Below are 16,991 nucleotides of genomic sequence, written 5' to 3'. Positions count from 1 at the left end.
CTGTAGAGAAACCTGATGTTTTACTCATGTTATCCTTAGTTCGTTTTTGTTAGACCTTGCATTCTTAAGGTGGTCCCAACCCCACCTTATTGCTTTTCACCTCCGCATTTTGCTGTATCTTTTTGTTGGCCTTAGGACTCTGATCACTTTATCGCTACTAATCAGTGCTGAAGTGCACGTGATTCTTCCCTAATCATGTGTATAATTGGAGTATACCTGACTGACAGATTTAATTTACTTGAAAGCCCCTTGTAAAGTGGTATACCATATACCCAGGGACTGATTGTGCCGCCCAAAGAAATAGCATTTCAAACCTGTCTCAAGCCTGCTACTGCAGTGCCTGTGCTGCAGTGTACTGCCACTTCGACTTGGCATTTAAAACTACTTGCCAAGCCTTAAACTCCAATTTTATTACATATCAGTAACCCCTAAGGTAGGCCCTAGGTAGTCCTAGGGGCATCATGCTATGTAAGTAAAAGGTAAGACATGTACTGTGGTAGTTTGTATGTCCTAGTAGTATCAAACAGTCTATTACATTTTTCACTACTGTGAGGTCTGCCCCTCTCATAGGTTAGCATTGGGTATTCCCTTATACTTTTTGGGGGGTAATTCCTTATCAGAGAGGAGAAGCTTTATTTATTTATTGATAAATCCTATCTACTGGTGAGGTTGGATTTAATCTTACTATTGTATAAATGCCATTTTTAGAGAGTGAGCATTTCTCTGCACTTACTGCTCTATTTGCATTGAAACCTGTCTTCGATTGACGTCTGGATTGGGCTGCGAGACAGCTACATATGTGCATTCCCTGTAGACAGCCACAACACAGGTCACTCAACTGCAACTGCATTCATCTGCATTCTGATTGGCCTGGGGGAGAGCTCCGCTCCCCTTACCGCAAATATGTTCAAGAACGATAATTTATGGCAGTAAGTACAGTATACCTACATCTTATAGTCATGTGTGTTTAAATAATTTGTTGTTAGATCGTTTTTAATATTGAAAAGGATCTGTTTTTAATAGACATTTTACAAAAACAACTGGTACATTTGGGAATTCTGTAAAGGAAAAACCCAACTGCCGTGACATTGCCAACCACAATGCCGTGACTCGGATTCGAACCGAGGTTGCTGCGGCCACAACGCAGAATACTAACCACTATACGATCACGGCGAGCTACTTGGGCTCAATAACGTACAGTGACATGAAGAAATTATAATTCGGAACACTCAGGGCTACTCCTGTGATAGGCTGAATATGTTCATTGCTTCCTCATTCCTTATACAAAGGCTTTATCTCCTCAGTGGTTGATAGGCTGAAACCGTTTCCTGGCCGCCTGCTTGTGAACTGGCAGGAGTCAAAGATCACACATACACTGGTGGGCCTGTGATGGGACACCAATGCAGAGAAACACACCTGGCGCAGATATTCTATTCTGTTTATTAGACCTGCATCTCCCCTGTACCTCCTCAAGCCATCTGAATGTGAAGCAAGAAAGAGTTAAGGAACGGTCCATCTACACTTTTATTGGGAGGATGCTGCCGTGAGCTCCTCCCAGCTAATCACACAAACAGCAGTAAAGCAAGATAACTACACAGTTAGGGGGGACTGCATGGTTAGGTTTTTGAGGAATTATTGAAACTGACCTCAGTGACCCATAATTAGAGCTGTGGCTAATGACTGCATGCCTAATTATGATGAAGCAAGCGCCATGGCTCGTAGGGGCCCCACAACACACTTTTCTTAGCTCATTGAATTAAAGTATAAACTTCTGCCATGTGTGAGTGGTAAAGGCTTGTTAATTTTGTTGCTTTTCAAATTCACGTCTGACAACAAGACGAAGGAACATTGGGGCATCAGACGCTTTGGAAAGTAGCCACCAACCGCAGAGAAAGAGAGAAAGAGGGAAAAGACAGTATGAGGTGTGGAGAAAACAGCAGCAGGTACAAGGAGCTCAAATGAGATTAATGGCGCCTAAATAGAGCACGTAAAGGAACAGTTACAAATCTAAGAAAAGGGAAAGAAAAGACTAGGAAAAAACACAGAAAGAGCTTGTAGATGAAATTCTCTTCCAGGAACAGCAGGTTAAGAGAAATTACACAGGGAGCAGTTAAGCTTGTAACACGGGGGAGAATAGAAAAGAAAATGCAGTTTTATGAAGTGTGTTTGCCTAATCCAGCTAGCACTTTTAATTTATTTCTCTATTTGCTTCTTTTATTGGTAAAGTAAGTTTCAAGTGCATGCACAGGTATGACCGAGAGAGCCAGGGTATAATAATTTGAAGCGTTTGCACCAGCGCTAATGAAGGACGAGAGTTATAGCAAAGATATGAAAGGGGGAGCGATAATAAATATGTGATATGGCAATAGTGACACCAAAATAAGCCACCTATTTATAAAACTAACATGGAAGAAATACTAAAGGTTAACTTCTGAAATTGTAGCCGATGTTAAAAAGATTCTCGTTGTCGGCAGGATTCGAACCTGCGCGGGGAGACCCCAATGGATTTCTAGTCCATCGCCTTAACCACTCGGCCACAACAACTGACTGCAAGGTGTGTGCACATAATCTGTATGCAAGTTTTCAAGGTGTCCCACAGCAAATTCCTGATATTCTGCAATGAACTTTTTAAAAATAATGTTTTTTTCAGCAGGCACATTCTCTCCTAAAAACAAAAATTGCATGCGTATATCTCTAGTTTGGAATACCATAGGCTTGCATGCATACTCTCATGGGTCACTCAAGTTTTTTGGACCCTATTGCACTCTGTTTTCATGCTGCTTTTAGTATATGTCCCATATTAAAGAAGTCTACCATCTTTGAGTATTTGAGGCTCCTTTGTAAGTGCTTTATATTTTTTCCTTGAAGAGCTATATAATAAAGGGGTTCGGGAAGGATTGCATTTATGGAAGATAAAAGACGGCCCACTTGTCTCACCAAATGCTATAGAGAAACCTGATGTTTTACTCATGTTATCCTTAGTTCGTTTTTGTTAGACTGTCAGAGCTAGGGTGGCTTGTGGTCTAGGGCCCGCCCCACTCAGCATTCGGGGTTCTCCATGTGGGAAAATGCATCAGTCTTCCTTGGGAGGGCGTTGGTGGTTGTTGTGCTTTAGGCCAGCATGTATGTTTCATCGTTAGCTGTTGTTTGCTGCTGTTGGTGGTTGTTGTGCTTTAGGCCAGCATGTATGTTTCATCGTTAGCTGTTGTTTGCTGCTGTTCCGCCTAATGCGTGAGATTTGGCATGTCACGCTTAATGCGTGAGGTTTGGCATGTTACGCCTAATGCGTGAGCTTTGGTTGTCGGGTCGCATGCGTGAGCTCCGGAGGCACGCTGACTTACGCGACCACGCCCTGTCTTCAGCGCTCACTATTCTGGACGATTCCTAGGGAGTGGCTGTGTTCTCTCTCTGCTCCCTTTCCTGTTTCCTGCAGATCCAGCGCCTCGCATTGGGATTTCACCGGAGGCTTTCGGTGCTCGTAGTAGGGGGCGTGGCAGTTCCTCAGCTTGCTCAGTTTCCAGCGTTCCAGTGCTGAAGAACCGTTTTGGAGATTCCAGGAAGCTGTCTTGGTCCTCAAAGTAGTAGAGTAGGTCGTACTCTACAGGTAGGGAATAAGAGATCCTAGTTTTTTGCGTAAGCTGTTTAAAAGAAGCTTTATTGTTTCTAAAGTGATAATTAAAGTTGCAAATTCATTTTAGATAATTTCAAACACAGAAATATGTGAATCTTTCCATGCTTTATTCTTCAGATGCGAGAATTGCAATCCATTGCTGGCAAGGGTTGTTGAAGGCATTTCAGGGGAGCGCTAAACTTATCTGTAACCACGTAATTTCTGTTTCTATTGCACTTTGTCTAGGCGCAATCCTTTCCTTGTAAATTCAGGCGATGTGGCCTAGTGGTTATTTTTGCAGATGATGTTTATGTGATAGTTATTTAGGTTACCTTCCAAAACTTTGGTAAAGGAGTTTATTTACTGAAGTGTGATGTTATTTATTTGATGGAGAATCTGTCGCAATTCACAAGGAAATAGAAAATTAGCAGTATAATGAATAAAGAGTCTGGTTCTTGAAAATAACTGTGCAAGAAGCTTATCGGATGCTTAGAGAGTTGTTGTAAAGGCTAGTGTTTGGAATACCCTCAGTCTTGATACAAAGGTCAAAGTCAATTTAGAATTGCAGAATATTTTGTCACTAACTTTTCCCTTTCAGATCTCCTTCCCCGCAGTTCCCTTCCCAATTCCCTTTTCCCCTCGCTTGATCACTCCAAGATTCTGTGTAATAATTACATTCGGAATTGGAGGTATCGAGAGGTGGGCCCTTATAACTTCACGACAGACCCTGAGGAAGACGTCGCCTGACAGAATAGTGAGCCCACGAATTATTTTCCTCCTGGTCTGTACGTGAAGTCATAATGACTACCATCAATGACATAATGTCAGCGATCATGCGAATGCAAGCTGACTTAAAGGAAACTATGAATGCAACTGCTTTGTTAGCAGCTAAGGTAGACAATATTCAATTGCAGAATACTCCTCTTCCTGAAGAGTTTCAAGAAACCGGGGCTAGTAGGGGTTCTACGAACATAGCCGTTACAGTGCCCCCTCAGATTCCTTTGGCAGCCCCTGAACGTTTTTCTGGGGACTCCTCCAAGGTGCAAATCTTTTTGACCCAGATCGAATTGCATTTTGCTTGTAGACCAGCGGCCTTTCCAACCCCACAGTCAAGAATTGCATTTTTAATTTCTTATTTGACCGGAGATGCCGCAAACTGGGCCGTTCCTTTGGTCAGACAAGATGACACTCTGTTATATAACTGGAAAAGATTTGTGGAAGAATTCGAAAAAGTTTTCGATCGACGAACTGTAACTTTATCTGCAGATCGAGAACTACTTCAGCTAAGACAAGGTAGTAGAGACCTGGTTTCATATTTGTCTCACTTTAATAGATTGATTGCCGAAACTTCTTGGCCAGAGGAAAAAAGAGCAGCTCTCTTTTATCAAGGATTAAAAGATGATCTAAAGGATGTTTTGGCGCAAATTGATCCTCAACCAACTATTTGTTCTGAACTAATTAACCTAACTCTGCGTTTAGATCACAGACTCTCTGAACGAAGATCTGATAAAAAGAGAACAGACAAACCTAATTGGAAATCTGAAGGCAAATCTAGACCTCAATTTGGAAACTTTGAAACTAGTACAGAACCAATGGAAATTGGAACTTTAAGGCAACCTTTGTCAAAAGAGGAAAAAGACAATCGTAGAAAGAATGGGCAATGCCTTTATTGTGGTCGAAAAGGCCATTTTGTGAGGGACTGTTTGACTAAGCCTAAAGGAAGGTTTCCTAATTCTAGTAAGTCAGCGGCTCTGGAAAAAGCAGACCAAAAGACGGAAAACTAATTGGCCCAAGATGTTTGAAGGGAGATCTCTTGGGAACCATTGCCTTCCCTTCTGTGAATTCATGTGTCTCTAACTACAAAGCACATTTCAGATTAGCCGTGCAAATCAGGTTAATTCGTGAAACATGTCAGATGGAGGTTTTAGTAGATTCTGGAGCCACGGGTAACTTTGTAGATTTAGAGACTGCCCAACGCCTGGGAATCATCTGTGAACAAAAGGAAATTCCAGAAATTGTCCAAGCAGTGGATGGCAAAGTACTAGCTGGTGGACCAGTAACCATGCAAACTTCTAAGGTTGTTATGTTCTGTGAAGATGCTAAGCAACAAATACATAGGGAAGAGCTTCAATTTGACGTTATCCAAGCACCTCAATATGGTTTTATTCTGGGAATGCCTTGGCTTTGTTTACATAACCCAACCATAGATTGGCGGAAGAGAGAACTGATTTTCCTGTCTGACTTTTGCCATGTTTCCTGTTTAAACATTCCAAAACCAACTCTAAGTCAATTGGCCACAGCAGAAGAAAAGGAAACACTTTTGCCAGAAAAATACAAGGATTACACAGAAGTTTTCAGTGAGGTTAAGGCGGCACTCCTTCCACCCCATCGAAGCTATGACTGTCAAATTGATCTAGTACCAGGTTCTAGTGTTCCTAATTGCCGTATCTATGCTTTGTCTGAAAAAGAGAACCAGCATTTAAGAGAGTATCTTGACCAATATTTAGAGAATGGATTCATCCGTCCCTCCAAGTCACCAGCAGCTTCTCCGTTGTTCTTCATTCCGAAAGCAAATGGGGAATTAAGGACTTGCATCGACTATAGGGCATTGAATAAAATCACTGTCAAAAATAAATATCCATTGCCTCTCATCCCTGTTCTGTTGGACCAAGTCAAAAAGGCTAAAATTTACACTAAATTGGACCTTAGAGGGGCCTATCATTTGGTTCGTATTAGGCAAGGAGATGAATGGAAGACTGCTTTCAAAACTAGATATGGACTATTTGAGTATTTGGTCATGCCATTCGGGCTGTGCAATGCACCAGCAGCTTTTCAGTTTTTTTTGAATGACGCCTTGAAGGAATTTTTGGATCTCTTTGTCATTGTCTACATAGACGATATTTTGATCTATTCCGATTCCGAAGTTGAACATGAAGGCCATGTCAAAAAGGTTTTGAGCACTCTTCAGTCTCATAACTTGTATTGTAAACTATCTAAATGCGATTTTCATGTCCGAGAGGTTGAATTTTTGGGAGTTCTCCTCACTCCAACTGGAATGAAAATGACTGACAGGAAGATTAAAGCTGTTGCAGATTGGCCTACTCCAACATCAGTTCGAGACATTCAATGTTTTTTGGGCTTTGCGAATTTTTACCGCCGCTTCATTGATCACTTTTCTGCTGTGGTAGCTCCCATCACACGTTTGCTGAGAAAGAAGGTAAAATTTGAATGGTCCTCAGACGCTGAAAATGCATTCCAGAAACTAAAAAAGGCATTTACTGAAGCACCTGTTCTCATGCATCCCAACGTAGAAAAACCTTTTATCATCGAAGCTGACGCCTCAGATGTAGCCATTGCAGCCATCCTTTCTCAAAGACATCATACTACTGGTCAAATGCATCCGGTTGCCTATATGTCCCGAAAACTAAATCCTGCAGAACAAAACTATGTTATAGCTGAGAAAGAACTACTAGCTATACTGGAAGCTTTCAAAGAATGGAGACATTACATTATGGGAGCAAAATTTACAGTAACAGTTTACACTGATCATAGAAATCTCCAGTTCATGAGTTCAGCCAGAATGTTAACACCGCGACAACTCAGGTGGATGATGTTCTTTGCTGAATATGATTTTGTAATAACTTTTCGTCCAGGTCAAGACAACAAGAAAGCTGATGCTTTATCCAGAAAAGACTCTTCTTTGATTCGCTTTGAAGGTACCCCTCAACCTATTATCGATCCTGGCAAGGTAATCAGTGTACTCTCGGCGGATCAATTCCTGGAGAATATTCATGAAAGTTTTCCTTTGTCTCAGTGGAAATCATGGCTGAAACCCAACATTGACCAAACTATCAAAGAAGGGATACCTTTTCACGGAAAGCAAGTGTATCTGCCCTCTTTGCAATTACAGGAAACTGTGTTCAACTGGTTACATTCACATCCTATGGCTGGACATCCCGGTCCAAAAAAAACTGTGGAGAAAATACAAAGAATGTTTTGGTGGCCAACGCTACAAAGAGATGTAATGAAGATGGCTAATAATTGTGAAGTCTGCGCAAGATGTAAATCTGATCACACTAAACCAAAAGGATATCTACAGGTTCTACCAACTCCAACTGAACCATGGAAGCACATCTCATTGGACTTCATTACTGACTTGCCATCAATCAATCAGTATACTGTGATTCTAGTGGTTGTGGACAGTTTAACCAAATATGCACATTTCATTGCCTGCAAACAGTTACCTTCTGCTGGTCAATTAGCTCAATTATTCTTGCAAAATGTGGTTCGCCTACATGGACTGCCTTCAGTTTTGCTCTCAGATCGTGGTTCTCAGTTCTCCTCCAAGTTCTGGCAACAATGGTGTAAAAATCTACAGATCATTTCCAATATGTCCACCAGTTATCACCCTCAAACTGATGGACAAACTGAGAGATTGAATCAGACTTTGAAACAATATTTAAGGTGTTATGTTACAGACTCTAAGAAATCTTGGTTAGATTTGCTTTGGATTGCTGAGTTTGCATACAATACATCGCCTCATTCATCAACCGGATCATCTCCCTTTGAGGCGCTTTATGGTTACGTGCCGAACACCATTCCACTGACTCTGCCCAATAATGGGGATGGTGTGCCAGCAGTTAGAGACTCTGTGCAGCTTATGCAAAATATCCATCGACGTATTCAAGGTCGCTTGTTACAGAGCAAGCAGAAATATAAAGAGCAGTATGATAAAAAACATCGTTCTGGTCCAGAGTACGCCCCTGGGGACAAAGTTTGGCTGTCGACAAAGAACTTGAACTTTAAACACAAGAGTATGTTTCATCCTAAGTTCATTGGTCCTTACCCAGTTCTACGTCAGGTGAACCCTGTGACATTCAAACTGTTGTTACCCAAGTCTCTACGCATTCATCCAGTGTTTCATACTTCCCTTCTTAAACCTGCTGATCAGACCCTGGCCCCTCGTCCAGCACCAGTTTTGGTTCATGGTAGTTGGGAATATGAAGTGCAGAACATCTTGGATTCTAAACGTCGGGGCTCAAAGTTGTGGTATCTTGTTTCTTGGAAGGGGTATGGTGCTGAAAATGACTCCTGGGAGCCAGCTGATAATGTCCATGCCCCTCGCTTGCTGCGCCGCTTCCACCTCCTTCACCCTCTAAAGCCGGGCCCTAGACCACTCTTGGGAGGGGGGAGTACTGTCAGAGCTAGGGTGGCTTGTGGTCTAGGGCCCGCCCCACTCAGCATTCGGGGTTCTCCATGTGGGAAAATGCATCAGTCTTCCTTGGGAGGGCGTTGGTGGTTGTTGTGCTTTAGGCCAGCATGTATGTTTCATCGTTAGCTGTTGTTTGCTGCTGTTGGTGGTTGTTGTGCTTTAGGCCAGCATGTATGTTTCATCGTTAGCTGTTGTTTGCTGCTGTTCCGCCTAATGCGTGAGATTTGGCATGTCACGCTTAATGCGTGAGGTTTGGCATGTTACGCCTAATGCGTGAGCTTTGGTTGTCGGGTCGCATGCGTGAGCTCCGGAGGCACGCTGACTTACGCGACCACGCCCTGTCTTCAGCGCTCACTATTCTGGACGATTCCTAGGGAGTGGCTGTGTTCTCTCTCTGCTCCCTTTCCTGTTTCCTGCAGATCCAGCGCCTCGCATTGGGATTTCACCGGAGGCTTTCGGTGCTCGTAGTAGGGGGCGTGGCAGTTCCTCAGCTTGCTCAGTTTCCAGCGTTCCAGTGCTGAAGAACCGTTTTGGAGATTCCAGGAAGCTGTCTTGGTCCTCAAAGTAGTAGAGTAGGTCGTACTCTACAGGTAGGGAATAAGAGATCCTAGTTTTTTGCGTAAGCTGTTTAAAAGAAGCTTTATTGTTTCTAAAGTGATAATTAAAGTTGCAAATTCATTTTAGATAATTTCAAACACAGAAATATGTGAATCTTTCCATGCTTTATTCTTCAGATGCGAGAATTGCAATCCATTGCTGGCAAGGGTTGTTGAAGGCATTTCAGGGGAGCGCTAAACTTATCTGTAACCACGTAATTTCTGTTTCTATTGCACTTTGTCTAGGCGCAATCCTTTCCTTGTAAATTCAGGCGATGTGGCCTAGTGGTTATTTTTGCAGATGATGTTTATGTGATAGTTATTTAGGTTACCTTCCAAAACTTTGGTAAAGGAGTTTATTTACTGAAGTGTGATGTTATTTATTTGATGGAGAATCTGTCGCAATTCACAAGGAAATAGAAAATTAGCAGTATAATGAATAAAGAGTCTGGTTCTTGAAAATAACTGTGCAAGAAGCTTATCGGATGCTTAGAGAGTTGTTGTAAAGGCTAGTGTTTGGAATACCCTCAGTCTTGATACAAAGGTCAAAGTCAATTTAGAATTGCAGAATATTTTGTCACTAACTTTTCCCTTTCAGATCTCCTTCCCCGCAGTTCCCTTCCCAATTCCCTTTTCCCCTCGCTTGATCACTCCAAGATTCTGTGTAATAATTACATTCGGAATCGGAGGTATCGAGAGGTGGGCCCTTATAACTTCACGACAGACCCTGAGGAAGACGTCGCCTGACATAGACCTTGCATTCTTAAGGTGGTCCCAACCCCACCTTATTGCTTTTCACCTCCGCATTTTGCTGTATCTTTTTGTTGGCCTTAGGACTCTGATCACTTTATCGCTACTAATCAGTGCTGAAGTGCACGTGCTTCTTCCCTAATCATGTGTATAATTGGAGTATACCTGACTGACAGATTTAATTTACTTGAAAGCCCCTTGTAAAGTGGTATACCATATACCCAGGGACTGATTGTGCCGCCCAAAGAAATAGCATTTCAAACCTGTCTCAAGCCTGCTACTGCAGTGCCTGTGCTGCAGTGTACTGCCACTTCGACTTGGCATTTAAAACTACTTGCCAAGCCTTAAACTCCAATTTTATTACATATCAGTAACCCCTAAGGTAGGCCCTAGGTAGTCCTAGGGGCATCATGCTATGTAAGTAAAAGGTAAGACATGTACTGTGGTAGTTTGTATGTCCTAGTAGTATCAAACAGTCTATTACATTTTTCACTACTGTGAGGTCTGCCCCTCTCATAGGTTAGCATTGGGTATTCCCTTATACTTTTTGGGGGGTAATTCCATATCAGAGAGGAGAAGCTTTATTTATTTATTGATAAATCCTATCTACTGGTGAGGTTGGATTTAATCTTACTATTGTATAAATGCCATTTTTAGAGAGTGAGCATTTCTCTGCACTTACTGCTCTATTTGCATTGAAACCTGTCTTCGATTGGCGTCTGGATTGGGCTGCGAGACAGCTACATATGTGCATTCCCTGTAGACAGCCACAACACAGGTCACTCAACTGCAACTGCATTCATCTGCATTCTGATTGGCCTGGGGGAGAGCTCCGCTCCCCTTACCGCAAATATGTTCAAGAACGATAATTTATGTCAGTAAGTACAGTATACCTACATCTTATAATCATGTGTGTTTAAATAATTTGTCGTTAGATCGTTTAAATATTGAAAAGGATCTGTTTTTAATAGACATTTTACAAAAACAACTGGTACATTTGGGAATTCTGTAAAGGAAAAACCCAACTGCCGTGACATTGCCAACCACAATGCCGTGACTCGGATTCGAACCGAGGTTGCTGCGGCCACAACGCAGACTTCTAACCACTATACGATCACGGCGAGCTACTTGGGCTCAATAACGTACAGTGACATGAAGAAATTATAATTCGGAACACTCATGGCTACTCCTGTGATAGGCTGAATGTGTTCATTGCTTCCTCATTCCTTATACAAAGGCTTTATCTCCTCAGTGGTTGATAGGCTGAAACCGTTTCCTGGCCGCCTGCTTGTGAACTGGCAGGAGTCAAAGATCACACATACACTGGTGGGCCTGTGATGGGACACCAATGCAGAGAAACACACCTGGCGCAGATATTCTATTCTGTTTATTAGACCTGCATCTCCCCTGTACCTCCTCAAGCCATCTGTATGTGAAGCAAGAAAGAGTTAAGGAACGGTCCATCTACACTTTTATTGGGAGGATGCTGCCGTGAGCTCCTCCCAGCTAATCACACAAACAGCAGTAAAGCAAGATGACTACACAGTTAGGGGGGACTGCATGGTTAGGTTTTTGAGGAATTATTGAAACTGACCTCAGTGACCCATAATCAGAGCTGTGGCTAATGACTGCATGCCTAATTATGATGAAGCAAGCACCATGGCTCGTAGGGGCCCCACAACACACTTTTCTTAGCTCATTGAATTAAAGTATAAACTTCTGCCATGTGTGAGTGGTAAAGGCTCGTTAATTTTGTTGCTTTTCAAATTCACGTCTGACAACAAGACGAAGGAACATTGGGGCATCAGAAGCTTTGGAAAGTAGCCACCAACCGCAGAGAAAGAGAGAAAGAGGGAAAAGACAGTATGAGGTGTGGAGAAAACAGCAGCAGGTACAAGGAGCTCAAATGAGATTAATGGCGCCTAAATAGAGCACGTAAAGGAACAGTTACAAATCTAAGAAAAGGGAAAGAAAAGACTAGGAAAAAACACAGAAAGAGCTTGTAGATGAAATTCGCTTCCAGGAACAGCAGGTTAAGAGAAATTACACAGGGAGCAGTTAAGCTTGTAACACGGGGGAGAATAGAAAAGAAAATGCAGTTTTATGAAGTGTGTTTGCCTAATCCAGCTAGCACTTTTATTTTATTTCTCTATTTGCTTATTTTATAGGTAAAGTAAGTTTCAAGTGCATGCACAGGTATGACCGAGAGAGCCAGGGTATAATAATTTGAAGCGTTTGCACCAGCGCTAATGAAGGACGAGAGTTATAGCAAAGATATGAAAGGGGGAGCGATAATAAATATGTGATATGGCAATAGTGACACCAAAATAAGCCACCTATTTATAAAACTGACATGGAAGAAATACTAAAGGTTAACTTCTGAAATTGTAGCCGATGTTAAAAAGATTCTCGTTGTCGGCAGGATTCGAACCTGCGCGGGGAGACCCCAATGGATTTCTAGTCCATCACCTTAACCACTCGGCCACAACAACTGACTGTAAGGTGTGTGCACATAATCTGTATGCAAGTTTTCAAGGTGTCCCACAGCAAATTCCTGATATTCTGCAATGCACTTTTTAAAAATAATGTTTTTTTCAGCAGGCACATTCTCTCCTAAAAACAAAAATTGCATGCGTATATCTCTAGTTTGGAATACCATAGGCTTGCATGCATACTCTCATGGGTCACTCAAGTTTTTTGGACCCTATTGCACTCTGTTTTCGTGCTGCTTTTAGTATATGGCCCATATTACAGAAGTCTACCATCTTTGAGTATTTGAGGCTCCTTTGTAAGTGCTTTATATTTTTTCCTTGAAGAGCTATATAATAAAGGGGTCCGGGAAAGATTACATTTATGGAAGATAAAAGAAGGCCCACTTGTCTCACCAAATGCTGTAGAGAAACCTGATGTTTTACTCATGTTATCCTTAGTTCGTTTTTGTTAGACCTTGCATTCTTAAGGTGGTCCCAACCCCACCTTATTGCTTTTCACCTCCGCATTTTGCTGTATCTTTTTGTTGGCCTTAGGACTCTGATCACTTTATCGCTACTAATCAGTGCTAAAGTGCACCTGCTTCTTCCCTAATCATGTGTATAATTGGAGTATACCTGACAGATTTAATGTACTTGAAAGCCCCTTGTAAAGTGGTATACCATATACCCAGGGACTGATTGTGCCGCCCAAAGAAATAGCATTTCAAACCTGTCTCAAGCCTGCTACTGCAGTGCCTGTGCTGCAGTGTACTGCCACTTCGACTTGGCATTTAAAACTACTTGCCAAGCCTTAAACTCCAATTTTATTACATATCAGTAACCCCTAAGGTAGGCCCTAGGTAGTCCTAGTGGCACCATGCTATGTAAGTAAAAGGTAGGACATGTACTGTGGTAGTTTGTATGTCCTAGTAGTATCAAACAGTCTATTACATTTTTCACTACTGTGAGATCTGCCCCTCTCATAGGTTAGCATTGGGTATTCCCTTATACTTTTTGGGGGGTAATTCCATATCAGAGAGGAGAAACTTTATTTATTTATTGATAAATCCTATCTACTGGTGAGGTTGGATTTAATCTTACTTTTGTATGAATGCCATTTTTAGAGAGTGAGCATTTCTCTGCACTTACTGCTCTATTTGCATGAAAACCTGTCTTCAATTGACGTCTGGATTGGGCTGCGAGACAGCTACATATGTGCATTCCCTGTAGACAGCCACAACACAGGTCACTCAACTGCAACTGCATTCATCTGCATTCTGATTGGCCTGGGGGAGAGCTCCGCTCCCCTTACCGCAAATATATTCAAGAACGATAATTTATGTCAGTAAGTACAGTATACCTACATCTTATAATCATGTGTGTTTAAATAATTTGTCGTTAGATCGTTTAAATATTGAAAAGGATCTGTTTTTAATAGACATTTTACAAAAACAACTGGTACATTTGGGAATTCTGTAAAGGAAAAACCCAACTGCCGTGACATTGCCAACCACAATGCCGTGACTCGGATTCGAACCAAGGTTGCTGCGGCCACAACGCAGAGTACTAACCACTATACGATCACGGCGAGCTACTTGGGCTCAATAACGTACAGTGACATGAAGAAATTATAATTCGGAACACTCAGGGCTACTCCTGTGATAGGCTGAATGTGTTCATTGCTTCCTCATTCCTTATACAAAGGCTTTATCTCCTCAGTGGTTGATAGGCTGAAACCGTTTCCTGGCCGCCTGCTTGTGAACTGGCAGGAGTCAAAGATCACACATACACTGGTGGGCCTGTGATGGGACACCTATGCAGAGAAACACACCTGGCGCAGATATTCTATTCTGTTTATTAGACCTGCATCTCCCCTGTACCTCCTCAAGCCATCTGTATGTGAAGCAAGAAAGAGTTAAGGAACGGTCCATCTACTCTTTTATTGGGAGGATGCTGCGCTGAGCTCCTCCCAGCTAATCACACAAACAGCAGTAAAGCAAGATAACTACACAGTTAGGGGGGACTGCATGGTTAGGTTTTTGAGGAATTATTGAAACTGACCTCAGTGACCCATAATCAGAGATGTGGCTAATGACTGCATGCCTAATTATGATGAAGCAAGCACCATGGCTCGTAGGGGCCCCACAACACACTTTTCTTAGCTCATTGAATTAAAGTATAAACTTCTGCCATGTGTGAGTGGTAAAGGCTTGTTAATTTTGTTGCTTTTCAAATTCACGCCTGACAACAAGACGAAGGAACATTGGGGCATCAGACGCTTTGGAAAGTAGCCACCAACCGCAGAGAACGAGAGAAAGAGGGAAAAGGCAGTATGAGGTGTGGAGAAAACAGCAGCAGGTACAGGGAGCTCAAATGAGATTAATGGCGGCTAAATAGAGCACGTAAAGGAACAGTTACAAATCTAAGAAAAGGGAAAGAAAAGACTAGGAAAAAACACAGAAAGAGCTTGTAGATGAAATTCTCTTCCAGGAACAGCAGGTTAAGAGAAATTAAACAGGGAGCAGTTAAGCTTGTAACACGGGGGAGAATAGAAAAGAAAATGCAGTTTTATGAAGTGTGTTTGCCTAATCCAGCTAGCACTTTTATTTTATTTCTCTATTTGCTTCTTTTATTGGTAAAGTAAGTTTCAAGTGCATGCACAGGTATGACCGAGAGAGCCAGGGTATAATAATTTGAAGCGTTTGCACCAGCGCTAATGAAGGACGAGAGTTATAGCAAAGATATGAAAGGGGGAGCGATCATAAATATGTGATATGGCAATAGTGACACCAAAATAAGCCACCTATTTATAAAACTGACATGGAAGAAATACTAAAGGTTAACTTCTGAAATTGTAGCCGATGTTAAAAAGATTCTCGTTGTCGGCAGGATTCGAACCTGTGCGGGGAGACCCCAATGGATTTCTAGTCCATCGCCTTAACCACTCGGCCACAACAACTGACTGTAAGGTGTGTGCACATAATCTGTATGCAAGTTTTCAAGGTGTCCCACAGCAAATTCCTGATATTCTGCAATGCACTTTTTAAAAATAATGTTTTTTTCAGCAGGCACATTCTCTCCTAAAAACAAAAATTGCATGCGTATATCTCTAGTTTGGAATACCATAGGCTTGCATGCATACTCTCATGGGTCACTCAAGTTTTTTGGACCCTATTGCACTCTGTTTTTGTGCTGCTTTTATATGGCCCATATTACAGAAGTCTACCATCTTTGAGTATTTGAAGCTCCTTTGTAAGTGCTTTATATTTTTTCCTTGAAGAGCTATATAATAAAGGGGTCCGGGAAGGATTGCATTTATGGAAGATAAAAGAAGGCCCACTTGTATCACCAAATGCTGTAGAGAAACCTGATGTTTTACTCATGTTATCCTTAGTTCGTTTTTGTTAGATCTTGCATTCTTACGGTGGTCCCAACCCCACCTTATTGCTTTTCACCTCCGCATTTTGCTGTATCTTTTTGTTGGCCTTAGGACTCTGATCACTTTATCGCTACTAATCAGTGCTGAAGTGCACGTGCTTCTTCCCTAATCATGTGTATAATTGGAGTATACCTGACTGACAGATTTAATTTACTTGAAAGCCCCTTGTAAAGTGGTATACCATATACCCAGGGACTGATTGTGCCGCCCAAAGAAATAGCATTTCAAACCTGTCTCAAGCCTGCTACTGCAGTGCCTGTGCTGCAGTGTACTGCCACTTCGACTTGGCATTTAAAACTACTTGCCAAGCCTTAAACTCCAATTTTATTACATATCAGTAACCCCTAAGGAAGGCCCTAGGTAGTCCTAGGGGCATCATGCTATGTAAGTAAAAGGTAAGACATGTACTGTGGTAGTTTGTATGTCCTAGTAGTATCAAACAGTCTATTACATTTTTCACTACTGTGAGGTCTGCCCCTCTCATAGGTTAGCATTGGGTATTCCCTTATACTTTTTGGGGGGTAATTCCTTATCAGAGAGGAGAAGCTTTATTTATTTATTGATAAATCCTATCTACTGGTGAGGTTGGATTTAATCTTACTATTGTATAAATGCCATTTTTAGAGAGTGAGCATTTCTCTGCACTTACTGCTCTATTTGCATTGAAACCTGTCTTCGATTGACGTCTGGATTGGGCTGCGAGACAGCTACATATGTGCATTCCCTGTAGACAGCCACAACACAGGTCACTCAACTGCAACTGCATTCATCTGCATTCTGATTGGCCTGGGGGAGAGCTCCGCTCCCCTTACCGCAAATATGTTCAAGAACGATAATTTATGTCAGTAAGTACAAAATACCTACATCTTATAATCGTGTGTGTTTAAATAATTTGTCGTTAGATCGTTTAAAT

The 16,991-nt window shown here is 41.9% G+C and overlaps 5 non-coding genes across 5 annotated transcripts; all 5 read right to left on the bottom strand.

Annotated features, from left to right (window-relative positions):
* Positions 1 to 1,101: 1,101 nt before the first annotated feature.
* Positions 1,102 to 1,173, bottom strand: TRNAH-GUG (transfer RNA histidin (anticodon GUG)). Its single transcript has one exon. It is a non-coding gene; the product is annotated as a tRNA-His (tRNA).
* A 1,289-nt stretch (positions 1,174 to 2,462) lies between these two features.
* On the bottom strand, positions 2,463 to 2,544 carry TRNAS-AGA (transfer RNA serine (anticodon AGA)). Its single transcript has one exon. It is a non-coding gene; the product is annotated as a tRNA-Ser (tRNA).
* Positions 2,545 to 12,578: 10,034 nt separating this feature from the next.
* On the bottom strand, positions 12,579 to 12,660 carry TRNAS-AGA (transfer RNA serine (anticodon AGA)). The gene has a single exon. It is a non-coding gene; the product is annotated as a tRNA-Ser (tRNA).
* A 1,495-nt stretch (positions 12,661 to 14,155) lies between these two features.
* On the bottom strand, positions 14,156 to 14,227 carry TRNAH-GUG (transfer RNA histidin (anticodon GUG)). The gene has a single exon. It is a non-coding gene; the product is annotated as a tRNA-His (tRNA).
* A 1,289-nt stretch (positions 14,228 to 15,516) lies between these two features.
* Positions 15,517 to 15,598, bottom strand: TRNAS-AGA (transfer RNA serine (anticodon AGA)). The gene has a single exon. It is a non-coding gene; the product is annotated as a tRNA-Ser (tRNA).
* Between the last annotated feature and the right edge of the window lie 1,393 nt (positions 15,599 to 16,991).

The sequence above is a fragment of the Lissotriton vulgaris genome, unplaced genomic scaffold, assembly GCF_964263255.1.
Source record: "Lissotriton vulgaris unplaced genomic scaffold, aLisVul1.2 SCAFFOLD_301, whole genome shotgun sequence".
Taxonomy (NCBI): Eukaryota; Metazoa; Chordata; class Amphibia; order Caudata; family Salamandridae; genus Lissotriton; species Lissotriton vulgaris.
Note: the sequence above shows the minus strand (reverse complement) of the source record. Positions and strands in the feature narration are given on the sequence as shown.